At 38.6% G+C, this 24,446-nt stretch overlaps 1 protein-coding gene across 1 annotated transcript in view; it reads left to right on the top strand.

The window, feature by feature from the left end:
- Positions 1-24,446, top strand: part of slc9a9 (solute carrier family 9 member A9) — a 373,122-nt gene that overhangs the window by 265,889 nt on the left and 82,787 nt on the right. The gene's annotated exons all lie outside the window — the stretch shown is intronic.

The following is a 24,446-nucleotide window of genomic DNA, read 5'->3' as shown; positions in this document are numbered from 1 at the left end:
TCGGTCACGACTGGACTTAACGCCAAGGGAAACCTTTACCTTTACCTTTTAAAAGTGGAAATAATGGGTATTTACCCTAAGAAAATCCTGATATTTTAATTTTCATATTTTGGCATCTACTCGTATTTCCTTGAGTCTAATGCACACCTCAATTTTCAAACCAAAAAAAAGATTTGCTGCTGAATGTAATGCGCAGCAGCAAAAGGTGTACTCTTTCTAATTTGGCCATTACAGTTGCCTCCTACTTAGAATTTCTTCTTTAAAAACAAAAAAGTGTTAGGGCACCAAATCTTCTAGCAATGGAAAGGAAAACATTCGGGTGCATCTCAGCTGTAGAATTAATGTTTCAATTCTATGGAATCTTGGGGCTGTAGTTTGAAAAGGCCTTGAGCTTTCTCTGCCAAATTATGCCAATGCCTCGCCAAAATACAAATCCCAGGACCACACAGCACTGATCACATAGCACAGATGACATCCCTCAAATAGGAGCTTCAGGTGCCTCTGAAGCAGCTTCCCCTTTTGCTTTGGCTCAACACTAAGATTCCCATATGACATTAATCTAATGTACACCCTTATTTTGGCAAGGTAACAGCCAAAAAAACGTGAGCATTAGATTTTAGTAAAAAGGGTATATAGTTATTTAGTTGCCAAAAAAATCATTCATTTGGAAAAAAAATTCTTTAAAACATTTTCCCTGAAGCTTTTGCATTTGAAGTCATTTTAAAGTAATTATAGTTCTCGGTTATAACTCCAAAAGGAATTAGTTGCTGCAATAATTATAGCTTTTAAATGAAGCTCCTAATTTTCCTATTCGTGTAAATAATTTAATGATGGTTCTTCATTACTTTTTTTAAAACCATCTAAATGTGTGGTACAGCTTAAACAATTACAGTTGCAAAACAAAAGGAACAAAGTTGTCCCTCATTTTCTTGCAACCCTAATGCAATGTATTAACCTTTCCTTGTTAGAAAAGGAATCCTATATCTTTTATGATCTCTTCACATGGGGCTAAGTTTGGTGGCATGCACTGATTTAGCCTTGGTCACCCACCAAGCCAGTTGGCTCCGATCAGATGATGCTGGTGTGGCTCCATGGGTGAAGGACAGTGGGGCCCGCACATGCTGCCAGCCGGGCAACCCGGAAGGGCTTCCGTGTTGCTATTTCAATGCATGGGGGGAGGCTGCAGGCTCCACACGTGCTCACACTTACCTCAATTTGATTGCCCTCCACTAGAGTTGGGTGATGCCGAGCATGGGGCGGCAGGTTCCTCATCCCTCTCCAAGAAGCAGAGCACCAGCGGCAGCCGTGTGACAAAGTCATAAGCCCAATTCAGGGGGAAAGCAAAATATAAATCAAATAGATAAATAATAAATGCAATAATTAAAATAAAAATTGAAAATAACTAGTGGGGTTTTTTTTAATACCAGTAGTTTCTAGCTATAGCTTTTACAGGCTGTGTTCACCAAACACAGTGTAATTAGTAATCTTAATAGGACCAACATCGTAAAATCTGGTATTCGAGTAATTAAATGTTATGCTGGCATCGATTCTGGTACTGTTCTACAGCTCAAAATGGCTACATTTTCTTTTCATGAGACTTTAAAAATACATACTGGATTCTCTTTGGTTTAATCATATCAACTTTTGGGGTTAATCTGCAAAAGCCTGGGATTCTTTCCAGAGTCTTGCTGTGCATATTGAAGAAAAATAAACGAACAAGCATCTTCCATGATTCAGAGAGGAAACAACATACAGCTCTCTAAGAACCATTGACATAATTCAGTAGAGAACTCTGTTGTTCCTAAGCCAAGAATTAACTAGCTTCATCTTCAGGAAATTGTCAAAATACATCTAACTGCAGATTTCTTAATCTTGAGAAGATCTCCTCTAAAGTTAGATCTCTCTCTCTCTCTCTCTCTCTCTCTCTCCCTCCCTCCTTGACTAGTAAAGTTCATTAGTATTCAAAGAAAGATGCCAACAAAACAGCCCCATTCCTGGCCATGTATGCCTCTCCCTCTTTTTTTAAAGCAGTATTCCTCTCTGTAGGAGATCATAAATGTAGCAATTAAGACAATTAGGCAGGGTGTTTGTGAGTATATATCCCCCACTGCATGCAAAAATTATTCTTCTTGTAGTGTGATGGTGTTTCTGTCTCTTTGCATTAGCAGAAAATGAATTTTTAATCATGCTTCACATTGTTGTGTGTGTGTGTGTTTTATTATTAATAGCATTTCAGAATTGTGTACAAGAACATCGATCTGTTGAATCCTTTACAGTGTTAAGGGAAAGCTTCACTGAAGCTCAGTCTTGTAAAGTTTTGGAATGCGTCATCTGTGCTGAGTGTTGTTGTCACTTGTCCGTTGTTGCAAAGACCTTGGAGAAATTCACTTTTTTCCTTCATCTTATTTGTTTATGCCTGATAATGTTGTAGCTTCTTTAAACACCCAGTGTCCAAATTGGGGAGAAGCAGCTAATATGATTATTGGTCCTTTGCTTCTCTTAATTAGCTGATGGTCATTAATGCAGGAGCTGCAGTGGCGCAATGGGTTAAACCCTTGTGCTGGCTGAACTGCTGACCTGAAGATTTGAAGGTCAGTGGTTCAAATCCGCAAGACAAGATGAGCTCCCATCTGTCATCCCCAGCTTCCCATGCGGGGACATAAGAAAAGCTTCCCACAGGGTGGTAACACATCCAGGCATCTCCTGGACAATGGCCCTGTAGACTGCTGATTCTCGCACACAAGAAGCAACTTGCAGTATATTCTCAATTCACTTCTGACATAATAAAAAAAAATAATGCTTGCAGCATAGATGACAATCCCATTCCAAACTGTACAATATGTAATTGAAGAAATTAAATATGAAAGTATTAGTGCATTACAGAGTTGGTGAATCACAGCTCTGGCGAAAACATTTCAGAAAATAAACAATCAGGGACGATTCAAAAAAAGCAAAAGAAAAAAGGCCGAGTTTGGTAATTTCAAGGAGATGTATAGGTTAGTGTGTATGCCAACAGTGCTGTAATTCTGTTGAACCTATTCAGAATTTGAATTGCATTGACTTTTCTGCCCTGCACACCAACTAAAATCAATCCCTAGGTTTACTAATACAAAAACTGCCATGTTTTCTTTTACTACTTTTCTCTAACAAGGAACCCATGTGTTTTGCTTAAGGCTGGAAACAAATCTGAGTAAATGCAACATTCTATCTTTTTTGAAAATGGGAGATCAGTTAGCTATGTGTAAAGAAATACTGCACCAAGATTGTTAGTTTTAACAAAAAATGTATCTGCATCTTCTGGAACCAAGTGCACAGCAAGGCATAATTTGTAAGAAATATGCTGCATTCTGTTGAACAATAACAAGACAAATTCATCAAAATGTGTACTTTTTTTAAATGCACAAAGAGAAATCAGTGTTTCTAAAATGTTTTTTAAGTATATGTTAGTCTACATGTGATGAAATTTCTGTTTTCGAGGCCCCCCGTGTGTTTCTCAGCATGCCACTCAAATTATGGGAGAAATTGTAGAAAAAAAATATACCCCCAAAATGCCTCCCCCAAGCCCCTGGGGAAAATGAATCAGAAGCTGACTTTCTAAAAGCTGATGAGTCTAAAATTATCCCAGAGATGAAAGAATGAAAATGAGGCAAAGTTGCTCCCATGTCTCTACTAGCCTTTGTGTTCTACCTCATTATTTTTGCCATCTTCACCACACTTTGATGTTGCTTGGCCACACACATCCTCATGTTCATTTTAAATGTTGGAAGTGATGTGGTGCCTCAAAATATTATTAACCTATTTATGCTCCATGAAATTCATGGGGTTGCCATAAGTCAACAAGTAATTTGAAAACATATGATATTGTTATTGTCTGCACTGCTGTTTTCATTTAAATGTTAGTAATTAATAACTATGATCATGACCACAAATGGTGAACAGATATGCTGCTCCTTGGATTATCTAGCTAATCCAAAAAGCAGCATATCTGCTTGCCATTTGTGCCACTTTGTGGCCTGAAAACCAGACACAGGAATACACTTCAAGGACAAAAAAGAGAAGTAATATGATGAAAGGTCAATGGTTGCAACTACAAAGCCAAACTGGGGATCTATCACAGGGTGTTAGTGAAGTTTCAATGCCTGGCAAAACCCAGGGAACTACATTTTGAGAAACTAACCTAGAAGAACCAAAGCAGAATTTCAGCCTTGAACCTGATGTTTCACCCACATCTATGGCAGGCATCCTCAAAGGTTGTGAGCTTTGTTGGAAACTAGGCAAGTGGGGTGTATATATCTGTGGAGTGTCCAGGGTGGGAAAAAGAACCCTTGTCTGTTTGAGGCAAGTGTAAATGTTACAACTGATCACCTTGATTAGCATTGAATAGTCTTGCAGCTTCAAAGCTTCGCTGCTTTCTGCCTGGGGGAATCTTTTGTTGGGAGGTCATTAGCTGACCCGGATTGTTTCTTCTCTGGAATTCCTGTTTTTCTGAATGTTGTTCTTTATTTGCTGTCCTGATTCTAGATTTTTTTCATACTGATAGCCAGATTTTGTTCATTTTCATGATTTCCTCCTTTCTATTGAAATTATTGAAATGCTTATGGATTTCAATGGCTTCTCTGTGTAGTTTGACATTTAGTCTGACATGTAGTTGTTAAAGTGGTCCAGCATTTCTGTGTTCTAAATAAAGAACAACACTCAAAAACAGGGGAATTCCAGGAAAGAAACAATCAAGGCCAGCTACTCACCTTCCAACAAAGGATTCCCCCCAGGCAGGATACAGCCAAGCTTTGAAGCTGCAAGGCTATTCAATGTTAATCAAGGTGATCAATTGCAACATTCACACTTACCTTAAACAGACAAGAATTCATTCTCCCACCCTGGACCTTCCACAGATATATAAACCCCACTTGCCTAGTTTCCAGTAATAATGATGATGTTGATGATGATGATGATGATGATAACAAGAAGAAGAAGAAGAAGAAGAAGAAGAAGAAGAAGAAGAAGAAGAAGAAGAAGAAGAAGAAGAAGAAGAAGAAGTAGTTTATTTTTATATCCCGCCTCCATCTCCCTGAAGGGACTCGGGGTTGCTTACATGGGGACAAGCCCAATCCAACAGAGATTAAAACCAAACATAATTTAAAACATATCTCAATAAAATTAAATCATTATAACAAATAATAGCAGAAAAACAACATCAGCAGCAGCCAATAGTCTGGACAGTAGTAAGTACTGAAAATTCAGAGGGTTTCCAACAAAACTCACAACCTTAGAGGATGCCTGCCATGGAACATGGCCATACAGCCCATTGATTCCAGCCATGAAAGCCTTCAACAACACCTCCACCTATTGCTTCAGCAGTGGATCTTGATTCCATGCCCTGTGCATGAGAAGTGTTAGCCAACAACAAATCTGCTCACACTACATTAAAACAATGTTGCTCCATATTATTCATGACTCTCCCATGCCAAAAAAAGGATCCAAGTAATTTTTGTTGCACTAGAAAAGCAAACTGCATGGGCAGAGCAATACCAATGGTGGCTGCTACATCATTTCTTCTGATCAGTATGAGTTGTTTCTTCATGAGGGTACTAAAGGGAGCATGCATCAGTAAGAAGGCTGGCAAGAGTGGCTGTTAGTGCTCAAAAATTATATCTACAACCTGCATGTCCTCTGGCATCGACGGCAGTGAGTGCAGAATATCTGTCATGTAAATAAGCCACCCATGAGAGAAAACCAAGAGCAGGCAAAAGGCAAGCAATAAGGAAGTGCCACCTCTCACTATATTGCAGAATTGAAGACTATTAAAATAATAGACTTAAAGCAAATGTAAAAGCAGGAAACCTTTATTGCTAATTTGTCATCGTGTAAGAACAGAGCTCTCATTATTTTCTTCTCCATCTACTTTATGCTTGTTTTATTATAGTGTGACAAAATGCACACATTCAAAAGGCTTTTTCATTAAACAAAGAAATTACAATGCGACATTTGGGTTATGTGCTACATGCATTAATATAAACAATACGTACTCTGTAAGCAGACATTTTGCTACAAATTTATTTCTTTGGCCTATATCAAGCATAGACATAAGAAGACATGATTACTGTCAAATGAGATAAGATTTCAGTAGACATGACAGCTGCATTCACATCATTGTTTAGCCATGAGATAGTCAATTGCTTGTTTGTTGGTGCAACAAAGGACAAGATGTCACCATTTTCCCATTACAGGTCCCGAGCTTGCTTTGCTTAGCAAATGAATTTAACTTGAATGTTAATAATGGGGTTACGTCCTCTATCATACCTGAGAAATTAGGTAATATTGGGGCAACCTGGACAGACCATGTATCTTACACAACTCTTTCCTGATTTGGTTAATTGTTTGGTTAGGGTCAATAAAAAAATTGACTCTTTATGGAAACCATCTGGGATCCCACTCTAGGAGAAATATAGCATACAAATGAAAAGAAAGAAAATGAAATGAAATAATAAATAAAATAATATAAAATACCAAAATGTAGGAGTCTCCGGTGGCTCAGTGTGTTAAAGCGCTGAGCTGCTGAACTTGCAGACCAAAAGGTCCCAGGTTCAAATCCAGGGAGGGGAGTGAGCGCCCGCTGTTAGCTCCATCTTTTGCCAACCTAGCAGTTCGAAAACATGCCAATGTGAGATCAATAGGTACCGCTCCGGTGGGAAGGTAACAACATTCCATGCAGTCATGCCAGCCACATGACCTAGGAGGTGTCTATGGACAAAGCCAGCTCTTCAGCTTAGAAATGGAGATGAGCACCAACCCCCAGAGTCAGACACGACTGGACTTAACATCAGAGGAAACCTTTACCTTTACCTAAATGTATACTAAATCAAACATGTTTAAAGCAGAGTTTAATGCAGACAACCAAGGGTTTCTAGGACAGACTGCTGGTTTCCTTCTTCTCATTCTAAACATCTTCAGTTAGCCTTCAGGGAGGTCAGGGTTGTGCACAGTCCTGGGCATATCAGTGCGTGCATTGACTCTATTGAATTAATGCATTTTGGGACCATTTTAACTGCCATGGCTCAATGCTATCAAATGTTGGGGTTGGTAGTTTGTTGCACTACAAGTGCTCTTTGGCCAAGAAGGCCAAATATTGAGTGAAGATCATCAGAGCACAAGCATGATGAGCAGTAGTATATAAACTGATAATGGCTTGAATCCTATTGATCAGTTCCAAGTTGAGCAGACCATCCTGTAGACCACTGCTTCTTAAACTATAGGTCCCGACCCCAAATGGGATTCCATAAGAGAAAACGGAAGTCGTGAACAATTTGGCAACAGTAAAAAGTTTCTGAACACTACCTGTGGCTGTTTCAGACATGTGTTAGCAACAACAGTGTTTACAGTGGACTTTGCAGAAAATGATTTTGCTGTATAGATACTTAATAAAAAGGAAAATCAGCCTGTTTAACAAACCTTGAAGAAGTTGATTTATTATCAGTAAATGTTTGGTTTTTATACCTATTTTATATACCTATATATCTGGGGTTGCGTAAACAAAATTTGGACAGAAAATGGTCACAAGTGGGAAAGGTCTAAGGAGCCCTGCTATAGATCACAAACTTCCCCCACAGATTTTCCCTAAATGGTAACTATAACTTATGTGCTATTTTGAGGAGGACTTCAACAAAAAGTACAAATGTCTAGGAGACTGGAGGATTTGGAAAGGATTCTGTGTGGAACACAAAATTGTTCATTGTTTTAAAAGAGGGGGCTGGGGACTTCAGGAGTCACAAAAGTGGATATTAAGAAGCTATTTGCAGCCTTTGGGACATCTCTGCCCACTTTTGGTTTAATGGACTTTTCCTGTTCAGGCCTAATAGCAGTCAGGCCAATTGGGGTTAATATAGAAAGAAAATTGGAATACAGATAATAATTTGCAAAAAATACAGATCATAGGATGGTGTTCCTATTGAGTTTTACTTATATTGAATAGGTCTTTTAAATAAATTCAGGTGATTTATATGAGATACTGAACAATTTTTCTAGTAATTATATTGCCAATAATTTTCCGGTGGCTGTATTGTGTTGGTTATGAATAGCCACAATATGCCAAATTACTCATGCAAAAATATTCAAATAATGCTGTTTAATCACAACCTTGGAAAATTCAGTTATAAAACATAAAAACTGTTAAACTGAGCTGCTTTCAGTGGCTGTGTCCAGATTTAATTTCATCAGAATTTGTTTTGTTCTTCCTAGATATGTGTCATGGATCTTTAAAATGGTCTAGATTATATTTATTGAATAACAGTTTTCAGACCAATGCCTAATGGCTGAATTTCAAAGTACGACAGTCAAAAATCATGTTTTTATTCAGATCCCATCATAATAGAGATAAAAATGTTAGGGATGAAAAGGAAAATGTGTAAATCAGGCTGTATCTAGTCCATATATATTCAGGCAAAAATATGTTGTCAAATTCTATGATATTTCTTTTCTTTTTAAATAATGGAAATTTTTATGCATTCTATTTTTCCTGAGATAGACATCTTATATAAATCCAGCTAAAACTTTTGTGCATATCTTTCCATAATGTATGCATTATGTATGCAACCTTATATAAAATACACAGTTTATACACAGTTTTTTGAGCTAGGAAAAGAAGTGTGAAATTTGAAAAAGATGAGAATCAAAGGGACAGCTAAAATGCTATCTACATATTAGTCTCTGCATACAGAATACAGTTCTTACATTTCTTTTTAATAATGTATTGCCACACCCATCTGATATAGTGATCTGGGTGTCAGGACTATGAATCTGGAGATTAGGATTTGAATCTCCCCATAGCAACCTACTGGAAATACGACATTCTCTCAGATACAGAGGAAGGCAAAAGTGAACCTCCTCCGAACAAATCCTCTCAGGAAAACTACACAGTATGTTTGCCTTAAGCTCCCAATAAATCTGAAATGACTTTGTGGCACACAGCAAAAACAATAACAAAACTAGTAGCTAATTTCAAGTTGCACTGTGCCAATGTGATAATATGGAACTGACTGCTGTTTCTGTCTGTTTCTATTGGAGATAATAATAATAATAATAATAATAATAATAATAATAATAATAATAATAATAATAATAATCTTTATTCGTATCCCACCCCATCTCCCCAGAGAGACTCAGTCGGCTTACAAGGCAACAATAATGCAAACAAAAACAACTTATGATATACAGCAAATAACATAAATCAATAAAAGTAAACACCAAATAAAAAGAAAGATAAAACAAACATTTGAAAATTAACATAAAACACATAAAATCAAAATAAAATAAACTATAAACATAGACAATAAATTATAAAGTTTAAAACTGTACTATACAGTTGAATGTCCCAGCCACAAATTGAATTAAATATCAATACCAGGGCAAAAAACGTCACACTGCTTAGGTCCTCTGAGTATTGGATGTCCAATCAACCATTATCAAAGGCCTGTTTGAAATGACAAGTCTTCAGTTCCCTCCGAAAGGATTGAATTGTGGGGGCTTACCTGATCTCCATGGGGACGTGTTTCAGAGCTGGGGGGCCACAATTGAAAAGGCCTTCTCCCTCGTCCCCACCAACTGCCCTTGTGACAGAGGCAGGACCGAGAGGAGGGCCTCTCCAGCGGATCCTAGAGCTCATGCAGGTCCATAGGGGGAAAGGCAGTCACGTAAATAGGCTGGACCCGAACCGTATAGGGCTTTGTAGGTAATAACCTGCACTTTGTATTGGGACCAGAAACTTATAGGCAACCAGTGGAGCTGCTTTAATAAGGGTTGCTCCAGTCAGTAGTCTGGCTGCCGATCTTTGTACTAATTGCAATTTCCAAGCTGTCTTTAAAGGCAGCCCACGTAGAGTGCATTGCAGTAATCCATATGAGATGTAACTAAGGCATGGACCTCTGTGGCCAGATTCGGCTTTTCAAGGTACAGTAGCAGTTGGCACACAAGCTTTAATTGTGTGAAAGCCCTCCCGGCCACCACCAACACCTGGGCCTCCAGGGTCAACGCTGAGCCCAGGAGGATCCCCCAAACTGTTCACAAATAGGGTGAACTTACAAACTGTCACCTCTTCTCCAGGAAATACAATCTTCTCAAAAGACTCTAGTAAGCACTCATCTGTTTGTATTGGTGGACCTGTGGCAAATGAACTATGTTTATGTTGTTCATTCAACCTGAGGCAGGTGAGCCTTTGTGTAAGTGAACTGTGGCATTTAGGATAGCTGGGTCTCAGGATCTTGCTGAAGTCTCACAGAGTTACTGTTTCCAGACCGCCAGCCAGGGAGAGAAAGCTCAGAGTGAATAGCATTGAAGGAAGTTACTTGCTTGCTTGTTTTAAACATTCAGCTCTAAAGCCTGGGCATCTACCTCTACCGTTTCCCAGGCAGTGCTAGAGCTATGTAGCTCAGCTTGAAAGTGTTTGTGTGTGTTATGCTTGTGTAACATCAAAAAGATGTTACTGCTGACATAATGGATGACCAAAAGACTACTATCAGCATCTGAAAACAACTTTGCCAGGTAGCAACTAAATTGTGGGCATCTAAGGCGTGAGAAGATAGTTCAAGGTTGAGAGCCTTGTCTTAAGTGTCGTTTCCAGGTCAGCAGCATCCTGAAATCATGAGTATTTAGTAACAAACTGTGATTTCAAGGAACAGGCTATCATTATGCCATTTGCACGAGTCTTTGTGATGTCACATAGGAAAGAATTTGAAGACAGGGCACTACTTTTAAAGTTTTCAGAAATGGGTAAATGGCTCATAATTTGAGTAAAAGCTACAACAACAGTATGGCAAACTGAGCTGGGGGGGAGTTTTCTCCCCAGATTTTTTTGTAGCAAGGTAAATTGCAAAGTGGAAAGTCCTGTAGGTAATAGCAGGTGGGGTGAAAACCCTAGTGGGTATTTTGGACATTCATTTCCAGCTACCTCAATCAGTATGGTCAATAGTCAGGAATTCTAGGAGCTGAAGTCCAAATTATCTGGAAGATCAGAGTTTGGAAACAATTTCATTTTGTTATCCTGCTTTAAGTAAAGCCATGAGGTACAGCAAGCAGGAGCTATGCCACTCTTATAGGGTCAAGCTCCAATACAGAGACGGTTGTTCTTTGACTATAGATTGGGAAAATACTAGCAATTATCCCCTGTTGTCAGACAACACCTTAGCTGCATATCTTCCAACTTTTCAAAGATGAAAACATGGCCAAACAACATTCCTCTGAATTAAGTGAGTGCAAACTATTGCTGGTCTTGGAATTCAGTTTGAAGCACCTGAAATAATTTGAGAGTAAGGGAGACTGGTAGCTGAAAAATGGGACAACAGAAGATTAAAGGGGACTTTCCAATTAACAGGGTATGGGATGGAGATTATAAATGCTTTAAGCAAATCTACAAAAATCCATTTCTTTTTTCTTCTTGAGAACTAAATAAGCCTTAGGGCTTGTTTCTTTTTTTTTTTGCTCTTGAGTAATGTTCTTCTTAGTCTCATTTTCTGGCGATTCATTCCTTGTTTGTGGGCAAAGTGTTTGTGCTGCATAACTGAGGCATGTATATATCAATATATGCATTTATATTTATATAAAATTCCACCATTGCCCAGTCACTTAGAAATCCCAGGCACATCCAATTTGTACATGCATAGGTCTTTGAATGAATATGTAGACATGAGGATGTGTGATCCACTTCCTCCCCACTTGTATGCCTATCTTCACCACATGTTAAGAATATTCTGTTCATTTTCTGAACATGTTTGTATTCTACTGTTGGTGATTCGTACTCAACCCATATGAATGTTTTCTCATGAGCAAAATCTGTCTCTTACTATGGCAGTTGTATCTCCGTGCCTGGTCTTTCGAGAGGCTTCACTTCACTGATTCATGTTGAAAGACCTGGTCCTATAGCATTTTTCCTCCAGTTTTTCTAAAACTATGTTAACCTCTAGTGTCTCAGATTCTGCAATACACTGAAGTGATAAAAGAAGAAGGTAGAGCTGTATTCTGCCTGAACAATAATTTGAGGTAGCATCTCTGCTGATAACATTCATTTTTAAGCATTCAGATTTCCCCCTGCTGCTCTCTGCTGGCTTAGGAGTCCTTTCTTTGTCTGATTTCATTTTTCATATCAGGAAACAAATCCGATCAAATCTTTCAGACTACTGAATTCTGAGTAACTCACAAAACTACTTCTCTCAGGATTCCATATGTGCTATATGTAAATTTCTCCAGAGACTTAACTGGCAGCATTCATAGAATCATAGAATCATAGAATCATAGAATCATAGCATTCAATATTCCTTGGATTCATGAAATAAGAAGTTTTGCTTTGTTATTTGTTGCAAGGGATAGTCTTGAAAACAAAAAACAGAGGATGTGTTGTTCAGTAGTAGATCATTGTGTCAAAAAGTGAGGGAAAGGGTCTGTCTACCTTCTTTCTGAGAGAAAATGTTCAAACAGTTGGAATGAGAGACTCCAGAAAGTTGAACTGGAATGTCTGGAAGAGACTAAGGCCATATCTACACTGATCATTTAATGCAGTTTGAAGGTACATAGTTTTAAACTGTGGTGGCTAGACAATGAATAACCACAAAAGTGTGTGAAAGAAATCCCTTAGTGTGCATTCAGAACTCAAAATTGTTCCATGATTTCATCTGCACAGTGACACTACTTTCTTCAATACTGGTTTGAAACTGCATTAAATGGTCAGTGTAGATGGGGCATACGGAAGAGAGATGATCCCACAAATCTAGCTGGTTGTCCTTGCTTTCAAGAGATGGATGTGTTCTGCCTCCCTCCCTCAGCACAACGTACTTTAAATAAATCAAGGGACCCACACCTCCTCCTCCTACTCTTTACAATTACATTTTGACACTGGGGAACACATATTTAAAAATTACAAAAAGAACCCCTAACAAAATGAGGGCAATGCTGACAACACTTGTCATTCTCTACAAATTCCAGCTAATTCAAGAATTAATTCATGATTACTTCAGCAAATTAAATTTCCACCTACACAGTATTAATAACAATGAATTAATTTTCTGCTTTTCAGCTATCCATGTTAATTAATTTATTTTTAAAATTAGCTTTCCAGGCTCTCATAAAATGTAACGTATGTGGGCAGAGAAAGAGTTTCAAAAATATTAGTTTTGCATTAGGCCAGAATTAATGTTATTCCACAGTACTTGGACTCAACAGAAAATAAATGGGGACTAGAATTGCTACTCCATACTTTAGGAATTATGCTTAATGTTTTTGTAATATTCCTTGTCAACTCCTCAGTAGTTTTTCAAGCAAAGTAGAGACAATCTAGATGATTGATAGATTGAAAAAGGACACAAATTCCACTTCTCCAAAGCTTGCCTATATCAATTTTCATAATCTTATGTTAATCTATGTCTTTTAAATCAAAATTATTATCTGATTATTGTCTGAAGTGCTCTCATAATTATCAACATGAATTTGAATCACTGTTCTATTACTAAAACGTTCTCTGGAAGAGTAGGTAAAATCAATTATTTTCTCAGTTTTTATTAATTTCTACAAAATGATAAAAGTACTGAACTGTTCTGAGGGGTACTTAAGAGCTGTATCACAAGGATTCATGGAGAAGTACCCTCTTCTTTGTCTACCTCCTGAAGCCCTTAGAAATATCTGGTAATGGGGTTTTGAGTAGAAATTGGTTACTCTGGAGACTTTTATTTTATTTTTACTGATCACTTGAGAATTCTAAGGGAACTTAGTGGACCACTTAATGCTTAATTCATAATTTAATAAATTTGCTTCTTCATCATTGCCAAGTGTCCACCAGCTAAGTACCTGCCTGCTTCCTGAAGGGAAGATATAAAGTACTTGCCTGGAGTGGTTTGGGTCACCACCAAAGGGAAGCCAATTTTGGGGTATAGTGAGGCTGGTGATTAGTTTCCCTCTTTGAAAATGAGGAAGGAAGTTCATTATACATCAACCTTATACAGGAAAAAAAGAAAATCTGATCCAGGGAATGTTGCACCCCTAAGCTACGTAGGCACCTCAAAACCACACTGGGGCCCAGAATAAAGCAAGCAAGTTGTTTATTGATGATTATATACAAGCAAAAGCAAAGTATAGTTCAGAATCAGTAAATTAGTTTTAAATCCACAAGAGCAAGGTACTTGAAGTTCATGAAGCAAGAGTCTATAAAAACCACTCAAAGAGCATAGCCCAAAACTGGATTAATTCCAAGGCATGACTCAAAGATAACCACAGGAAAACAAGACTAGAGTACAGGATTAATTCCAAGGCAGTCCAAGGTATAAAGTCAATGATGAAACCCAAGGCAAAGGTCTTGACTGGAATAAAAACCAAACAGCAAAGTCACTTGAATATCCAACTGGATTCACAGGCAAAGCTGAAACTTGAAACAAGATACAGGAACACGGAGCAAAGATGCTTCTTTCTTGAATAAGCAAAGTTGCCACCTCTGGCTGTGGCAGAGAAAACAAGGCATTTTAAGGAAAACCCAAGGTCTTTCTCTCATGAGAAAACTACTCATTAGAGTGCTTCAAAAGCAACTGTTTGCTTCTTCGCAAACATTCTCATTCCCTCCTCCGGTGAGTTATCGCTGCTCTTCTGTCAAACTCATTATCCTCCTCTAAACTAGAATGTCCATCTGACACCTGGTGATCTGTCCTTGACTGCTGGGAGGAATGTGGTTCAAAATTGCAACCATTCTGTCTCTGGTCCCAGAATCCAGAGTCTTCTGGCAAAGCTGGCTGCATCTCAGGCCCAAACCCAGAGTCCTCTGGCAAAGCTGGTGCAGGGACAATCACTGGCTGAATGGGCCCAACCTCAGGCTGGGCGACAACAGGGAGGATGAGAAAGGAAACAGTTTAGGAGGCTGATATTCTAACAATAATGGGTAAATGAAGGTTTTAGCCTGCTTAAAAAGCCTGACTTGGCCATGGTGGGACATGCCTTAGTCACATCCAGAGTGGATTACTGCAACATGCTCTACGTGGGGCTGCCCCAGAAGAGCATTCAGAAACTTCAGCTGGTTCAAAGGTCAGTTGCCAGATTGCTTACAGGAACGGGGTATAGGGAAAGAACTACCCCTCTTCTAAAACAGCTGCACTGGCTACCCATTTGTTTCCAGGTACAATTCAAGGTTCTGGATTTAGCCTATAAAGCCCTAAATGGTTTTGGCCCAGTCTACTTATTGGAATGCATCTCCTCCTACAAGCCCACATGAGCCCTAAGGTCATCAGGAGAGACACTGCTCTTGGTCCCACCATTGTCTCAAGTGGGAACAAGAGAGAGGGCCTTTTCAATGGTAACACTGCGGCTCTGGAATTCCCTCCTTAGAGAAGTTAGAACGGCCCCCTCCCTGCTGTCATTTTAATAGCAGATTAAAACCTTACTTTGAAAGCAGTCCTTCCATGAAGAAGATTAGCAGATGGGCAGCTATAGTGGTATGCAATACTTGAGCTATATATAGCAGATCTCCTGCAATTGATTTGTTTCTTATGGCCTAATGGCTTTTTAATTGTATATTTAATTTTTTTATGTCTGTTTTATGTCATTTGTTGTGGGGAATGGGAATGTTATAATATTTTGAATGTTGTAATTTGTTAATTGTTGCATAGGGATTTATGCTGCATTTTTGGCAGTAACTGTCTGATTTATAGAATGTAAGCCACTTTAAATCCCCTTGCAGGGAGAAAAGTGGGATAGAAATAAATAAATAAATAAATAAATAAATAAATAAATAATGAGGTAAATATGGAGTGGAGATACAGTGGGAGAGGGTGTTGTTTGCCCCCCAACTGTACCCCACAATGAACAGCTTAGATAGTCTTGGGAATAGGCTTCCTAACTAAAAGGCTACAGCTTAATGCAATGTCACTGAATTAAAAATCTTTAATCCAGGATCTGATCCTAGATGAGTATGCTGACCTGTCTTGCATTACAGAGTCCTGGCTGGATGAGGCTGGGAGGATTAACCTTTCTCAGCTTTGTCTGCTTGGATTCTCTGTATAGTTGTGGGAAGGCCTGGTGAGTAAGGAGGTATAGTTGGAATATTTTATTAGAAGTCCATGTTCCTCACCAGTTGCCCTGCCCCACAGTCTACTGGGTTTGAGTGTCTGCATTTGAATAACAGAATTTATATACGCCTCATCCCACTTCCAGAGAGTTTCCCTCTCTTTCACCACCAAAATGAGAGGCAGCTGGGGCGAATCCTTTCCCCCGTATGCCGCTCTCTCTCAGCGAAGCTGTCCCCATCACATGAAGATGCTCTGTGCTAACTCAATTGGAACTAGCACAACACGGAAAGCTTCCCGTGTTGAGAGGGAAGCATCGTATGACTCTTTCCCTCCAGTTGGAGGAGGTGCCTCTACAGGAAGTTGCCTTATGTCATGTGATGGGCAATGAACCCATCCGTCCTCCAGCTGGAGTGGAAACATAGTAGGATGAGGTTGTAAGTAAACACATGCCCTTTTGTATGTTTGGTCAGCTTCATGGTGAATTTTATTCCAGGCCCTACAAATGTGGAGCTTGTTTCCAAAAGGTACCAAATCCATCTGAATAATTTTTATAGAAATCCCAAAAAAAACACACTGTGGATATTCATTATTTTGCTATAAAATGTAGTTTTCCAAGCCGTGTACTGAAGTGATTTGATCCATTTTGATAGTTTTGATCAGTACATAATATTCCACTTCTAGCCAATAATATGCTTCCACCTATAACACATTTTTCAAGTGGTTTTGGATTTGGTACCTTTTGGAAACAAACTGTACAAATGCCTACAAAAAGTGACCTGTTTATAGCAATGAGGTAACTCTACTCACACTCATCCTTCCCTCCTCATGCCTAGAGACACATATTATATGTAACATACGAAAATAACATTTGGGAGCCATCTTCGAAAAATATCTGGAAGCAATAGAAAGCTAACAACCAGTTTTGAATCTGTCAAACTGGCAGCCTCATAATTAAAGATTTCTTTATGAAATGAAAATCTAGAAGACCATCTGTACAATCTGTTACCCTTGCTTCATACAACTGAAGGCTTCAGTTTTATGGAAAACCTTTTGTGTAGTGAACACTTTGGATCAAAGGGATGCAGATATGTGGAACAATGAATTCTTAGACTCCTGAGGTTCCTCAGCTGGAGGCTGCCTCCAACATTAGCATATCAAAGGGTAGTCTGAAACAATTTATCCAGAGGGACTTTGAAGTAAAGTTTGGACATAAGGCTCATTCTTGAAGTGGGGGTGAGGAGACTCCACATGAAAGTCAGTCCCAGGCTTCCCCAAAACGTATTCTTGGAAGAAGCATACAGAACAGAGAGAAAAGTTTGACTGGTCATGTTCCATCAGGAATAGCGAACCAAGATTAATAGGAAAATATCCTAATTGGCTTATTCTTTGAAGTTTCCAATATCATGAAAGAGCTATTAGAAGCAGGAGTTACATATATGACTCCCTTGCCTTTACTACTTTCATTCTTATAAGCATAGATTAGGGACTTCATCCCATGGTAACAGGGGTCCGTTTCCATTCACTTCAGAAATGGAGTCCCACAGAGGCCATCACATGATGTAAAGGCGCTTACAGTGAGACTCCATTTGTACAGCAGATGGAAATGGAGCTCTAAAGCCATATTCAGGAGTCAGATATTCCCCAATTCCAAACTGCAGAAAGAGGGGGAAGGTGGGCATTGATGCAGTAAGAACATGGGATAGCTGGCCATCTCAGAAGACAGGGAAAGATGGGAGGGAATGGCATAAGATTGATCCCTCTGCTTTCCCCTGATTTCTCACCGTTCATGGGATAAGGTCCTAAGAGAATATCCTTCATTTATAAGCCCAGGATTGGCAATTCTATTAGACAGAGAAAGCTGGTTGGCTCAGAAAAAGGAGATAGGAAGGTGGTGGGGGAGAGAGCAGTGTGTTAAGACATTATTTCTGCATCATCCCCTGTTATGGTAGAGGACACTGAGATTATGTCCTCCTTTTCCAGAGCCACCCACCCTATACTGAAACTTGGAAGTGAGCAATCTTTGTAAGTCTAATCATTGTGAATCTATGGAACATAAATGTGTGCCATATAGAAGATATGGGTGGTCAAGATAAATTTAACATAATTTCTCTGTGCTGATAGACTCGTGTAGTGGTATGGAGCAATTATAGGCTTCTTTCTACTCCTCTGGAATAATATGGCCCCTCCCCTGTTCCCTTTTGAAGACTCTCTGTTCAATGTCACTTGTGCCATTCATAGCTCTTCTTTTTGGTCCCCTTGAAATTTTCCCTTGCTGCTGCCCTATTTTACAGGGTTGTTGTGGAAATCTACAATGGTGGAGTAGTGGATGAGCAGGCACGGGGGATAGGCCTGTAATCCCAGATTGTGTTAAGGTATTGCTGAGGTAATCAGATCAATTGTAGGCATTATTAATTATCACTAAATAATTAATTTGTTGTTCTACAAATACAATGAAGATTTGTAGTATCTCTAAGACTTGGTGTTGTGTCTTTTCAAAGTTGTTTCTAATTTATGGCAAGCCTATCATGGGTATTTTCCTCTATTACAACTTATATAATAAAAGTGATAGTCCTCCAATAATAATAATAATAATAATAATAATAATAATTATTATTATTATTATTATTATTATTATTATTATTTTATACCCGACCCCATCTCCCTGAAGGGACTCAGAATGGCTCCTAGCAATCACTGGTTGGAAATAGCCAGTAAATAGCCGGGCTGTGGCGCAGGCTGTTGAGCTACCAGCTGCAGCCAGCTGCAATGAATCACTCTGACCAGGAGGTCATGAGTTCGAGGCCAGCTCGGAGCCCCGTGTTTGTCTTGTCTTTGTTCTATGTTAAAGGCATTGTATGTTTGCCTTATATGTGTAATGTGATCCACCCTGAGTCCCCTTCGGGGTGAGAAAGGCGGAATATAAATACTGTAAATAAATAAATAAATAAATTACCCCTTCCCCCCTCCAAAAAAATATGGTAACCCTGTTGCTGAAGCAAGATTGATATTGCCAGGCCAGCTGTTTTTTGTGCAGAAATGTAGAAGAGATGCATTCTTGTTCTTTGCCTTTGCAGTCAAAATACCTTGGACCAACCCTGCATGTATACAGTATGTCATAAAATAGACATTCAGCTGAATCAAACAGAGAGGTAGCGGGGCGGACTGCCACTGCTGAAAAACTGTGTTTATAATAGTTCAAATTAGCCCAGCTCACAACACTAAACACGCAAACCCAATGGCCATACAAGTGCCTAATGGTCATGTGAGCTAGTCCAGAGAAAGCTATGTGAACTTGTGACCAGCACATAATCCCTTAGCTATTGCCTGCTTTAAAAACTAGATTCAGCTGTTCAAAACATTACAAATGTATGCTTCTTTAGATGTGCTTTCAAGCTTCTAAGCCCCTAGGATACACAATGATTACTTTTTAAAGCTTCTCTTGGCAAGCATGATGGATAGAAATTTGCTGTTTTTGAAGACGTGTTGCATAAAAGCTGTGCCCCAGGGTGTACATGCAACACAAGGACCAAATGCTTTCCATCTTCAGACCCCACTGTAATGATTGCAAGTGTAATAGCAGATACTTCTTCATGGTGGAACTGTCCACATTCATTATACATTTCAAAAGCTCATCTAAGCTGATGCCAGATGTAAGCCAATCAATTGGATAAGTACTTTCTGGAACTTTCTTAGCAACTGAAAAGATGAATTACAGTGCCTGAGGAACTTCAACCACTATGTTTTGTTACTGTATCAGTATGTGAATTTAGTTTCCAAAGTTTAAAAGTGGAAATGTTGATGCACTGGGAATATGTGCCTTGAAATGATAGGGTTGTGATAGAAGCAATCTGTTCCTGTGGGCACATATAATACGAATATTATAAAAGAACCATTGATTGCTGGATTATTTCTTGTCCAAAATCAAAGTACAGTAGAGTCTCACTTATCCAACATAAACGGGCCGGCAGAATGTTGGATAAGTGAATATGTTGGATAATAAGGAGAAATTAAGAAAAAGCCTATTAAACATCAAAATAGGTTATGATTTTACAAATTAAGCACCAAAACATCATGTTATACAACAAATTTGACAGAAAAAGTAGTTCATTACACATTAATGCTATGTAGTAATTACTGTACTTACGAATTTAGCACCAAAATATTATGATATATTGAAAACATTGACTACAAAAATGCGTTGGATAATCCAGAATGTTGGATAAGTGAGTGTTGGATAAGTGAGACTCTACTGTACTAATTTTTAATTTCAATGTTTTATCAGGACTGATAAGGAAGGTAGGATGTTATGATGGATATCATCATACCAGAAGCAATATACCTCTATGAAATAATTGCTGGGGAGGTCAGGTGGGATTATGCTTACACTCATTGACCTGAATCCTGTTGGTAGAGTTGCTACTATAAATGATAGCGGTAGGTGGAAAATAGAAGCCGATCTGAGGGGTGGATGCTTCTTAAATTCTGCCCCTCATCATGTAAGCTGGGTAGACTCTTGAAGGTAGCCTCAGTCATGTGTTCCATCTGGCCTCCTTCACAGGAGTCTTCAAAAGCCTTCCCTCACCATAGGCATTGCTACGTGGCTTTGGTTGTGTCATCTTTGAAAAAGTATGTTTATGTTCTACTAGTCAGTTCTGTTCAAAAGCTACTTCTCCTGTATTTGAGGAGGTAGTGGAATGATAATGCACTTTTTCACACCACTAACATTTCCATGTCAGTGGTGTTAGTTCCCAGTATCATGTACTTGAAATACAATATATTTACACCACTTTGTTTGCTTCACCTCCTGCTCTATGATGTTTTTAAAAAAGGAAGCTATAATTGTACAATTCTGTAATTTCACAATTATTTAATGAAGCTATTATGGAGCCGTTCCCATTCTTCACCCAGACAGGGAAAACAAACACACACCACATCACTTCTATACTTTTTATAACCAACCAGCACTCATCCAGTTCTCCTCTTGTATCTTACTCTTTATACATTTGTCTATTTACTCTTTAAACATTTCCTGAAGCTTATGGTTTCTCTGGATATTACTATTTAATAGGATTAAATAAAATTGTAATATTTCACTACTCTGTTTAAGAAATGCCGAATAATGAGGAAGGAATAAGGTAAAGGTAAAGGTTTCCCCTGACGTTAAGTCCAGTCATGTCTGACTCTGGGGATTGGTGCTCATCTCCATTTCTAAGCCGAAGAGCCAGCGTTGTCCATAGACACCTCCAAGGTCATATGGCCGGCATGACTGCATGGAGCGCTGAGGAAGGTATATGCAGCAGATATCTTGGGAATCCCAGGGTCCTCCCAGCCCAACCACCAATAATAATCCTGTTAAAAGAAAAGCACATCTACACTGATCTCAGTACAACAATGAAATTAAACTCAAAGTAGTTGCTATACTTAAATAGGGAGTTAGTAACAGGTATTTCAAGTGGGGAAAAAATCAATTTACAAGTGGTCCCCCCAACAGAACAGCAATGGGAGAGTCTCAACATTGGACAATAAACTCCAGGGAAAGATGAGACCAACAAAGTGCACCTGAAGTATAACCTAGAGCAGTCTGTATGATAAACTCCATAGACTGCTCAGAGCATTTTGTATACCTTCCCTTGTCACTTTTGTCCAATTCTGGGGAAAGCATAGCTACTAGTTGTAATGCACCAACAGGTTTTTGATGACCATGTTATGCTTGTGGGCTTCCCATGGAGAACAGACTGGTCACTGCACATATAGAATGTTGGACAAAATAAGCCTTTGATCTGAAACTTACGAACTTGGCCTAGATTAAGAAAATACCTTCATTTTTTAAAAGTGGTGGGAAAATGCAGCCTACTAGCTTATGCAGCCCCTGCAACCCAACTTCTCAGGGCCCCGGCACTCCCTCAAAGCCTGCTCAATTCCTCTCCTTAAAAAAAATAATTACTTGTGGAAAAGTAGAACAAAAAAGAGCAAAATGTTGGCAACATAAAAGAGAAACTCAATGTAGGGCCTGAAGGGAAGGAAAAAGGAGGGAATACAGAACTGGAGTGTATATCTACATCTCTATGTAATATATAAATATATTGCCTACATTCTAATGTGTACTACGAGTGAGACATCCATGAATGTATAGATCTTTCTGTGTAATGACCCATTTGACGTGTAATGAAAGGTTTCCATATATGTAATTATTTCCTCCCCATTCATTTTTAAATTCTTTTCATTCAACTTTCAGATTATTTTCTCTCCCTAAACTGCCCCAATGCAACAAAACCGCAGGCACACGTGATGACTTGCTTTGGCCCACCCTCACATACTCCATATCCTTCTCATTAATTGGAGTATCAGTTTTTCCTCATATTAAAATATATTTGACTATTGGTAGTTTTTTCAGCCAAAAGTCTCCCCAACTAAGATTTGGGAACATATGCTATTTGAGTGAGCTAATAAGACCTTTCTTTCTAGACAGGTGTTTAAAGTATAACTGTGTCTTCAGTTGATTTTGTATCTATCAGTTGAATTTTATTATTTTTTCAGGCTTCCAATGGTAACATTTTTGTTGTTGTTTTAAAATGTATGTTAAGTTTGATTGCTTTTATATCCCATGAGAGAATTGGTATAAATTGAAAACAATTATAAATGTACTAAATAATATTTACTCTGAATTAAACCATTGTTAGTAAAGAATGTAAATGAAAAAGAATAAAAGCATTGTGGGGTTTTTTTTATAATTGAGCTTAAATGCATAGAGGATTAAAAATGCTAAGCAGATTACAAAATAGTTTTAATGAACATCTGGTGGAACAAACATTTTCCCTGCATTAGTACATGGTACATTAGACCTGGCTGGAAAAAAGGCAGTTTGTCAGACACCAGGGGATGTCCAATTTCCCAAATGTTAGGGATGTGATCCTATTGGACATTGGCAGGACATAAAGCAAAGATTGTTCCCTTTTTTCAGCTCTCCATAGTTGAATGGGTTGGGGACAAAGCTGCACTTAGCTGCTGTATGACCGCCATTGCTAAAGCAGGGGAAAATCTTTGTGCAAGGAAGCGCTTGATGCCTCTTTTTGCAAAGTTCAAACAAGAACAGTTTATTGCAAAAACATATGAAAAGCATTAAAAAATCAGGAAGAAGAAAGGAAGATATATAATCCAAAAAGGTTTAGCAAAACTAAACAATAATCCAGATATCTCATAAAGTTCAAGGGGTGACAAAATCCAGGAACAGCCAGTAATCACAGATACAGCATAAGTCCACGAACAGAAAGGTATAACTAGTAAAACTTGAACAGGAACATAGAAAACTTCCAGGATGTATTACATCCAAAATCAAATCTTGACTTGAACCAGGAACAAGAGAACTCAGGCTTAGCTTCTCACTCTAATGCAGTGTTCCCTTAAACTTGTTGTTTAATAGAAACCCATGAAATTATTCTGTTTCCCATGAACTTTTTCCACAATTTCCCCACGTAATCTCTCTGCCCGTTGCAATCTATTTTCAGCTCTGATGTGTAAACAAAGACCTTTGTTGAACTCTGTGTCTGAAGGTGGGTTCCCATGAGAACCCTCCTTATCACTCAGCTCTTCACTCGATTTATTATATGCTGTTGCTGCTTCTAACTCCCCTGCCTACCCTTGACACCCTGAACTTTCTGAACCGGTTTTCTCACAGAAAGAACCATCATTTCCCAGACTTGAGGGCCCATCACTTTGTGCCACAGGAAAGCTCACAATCCTCTCTAAATCATCAGTTAAATCAGTTAAACCATCAGCTTCTGGTGGCTGATCTACAACACTATGTATAACTCCCAGTTACAACACTATCAAGAGGATTCTAGTTATGGACATCAGTTTCTTGTTCTATTCAGTCTTTGTTTAACCTTAGAGTCACTCATTATTTTTCCGTTCATCCATTATTGTGAATAATACTTCTACTCTGGCACTTATCCATGCGAGACACAGCATAAGCTCCATTTAGGACAATAATGGTATCAAAATAAAGACCAATGTCAAATAGAATGCAAAGTGAAATAATTTCTGACATCAATTTACAGACTTAAAAGTGCACACAAATATGAAATCAAAATTACTATATTATGTACTGTAGCATTATAATGTGTGCTATTATTTTGGTGGTATAGTATGACCCACCCCTTATCCATGGGAATATGTTCCTGAACTTACAATGGAAATAGGAAACAATTTCCTATTGTTTCCTATAAAAGGGTACCCTACTGAAATGAGCTACTTCCACTTGCCATGGAGTTATGCTGGAGGACTTAGTAAATGTCTAGAGTGATATCCTCTCTAGGAATTTTCTAGATCCTCAAAGCAATTCTATGCTGACATCCAGTGGAAACATATCATAGAATTGCCTGAAGTACCTAGAACATTCCTAAAGAGAACATTTTAAGCAGA

This window comes from Anolis carolinensis, chromosome 3 (genome assembly GCF_035594765.1).
Source record: "Anolis carolinensis isolate JA03-04 chromosome 3, rAnoCar3.1.pri, whole genome shotgun sequence".
Classification (NCBI taxonomy): Eukaryota; Metazoa; Chordata; class Lepidosauria; order Squamata; family Dactyloidae; genus Anolis; species Anolis carolinensis.
The sequence above is the reverse complement of the archived record's forward strand: the minus strand, read 5'-3'. Positions and strand labels throughout refer to the sequence as shown.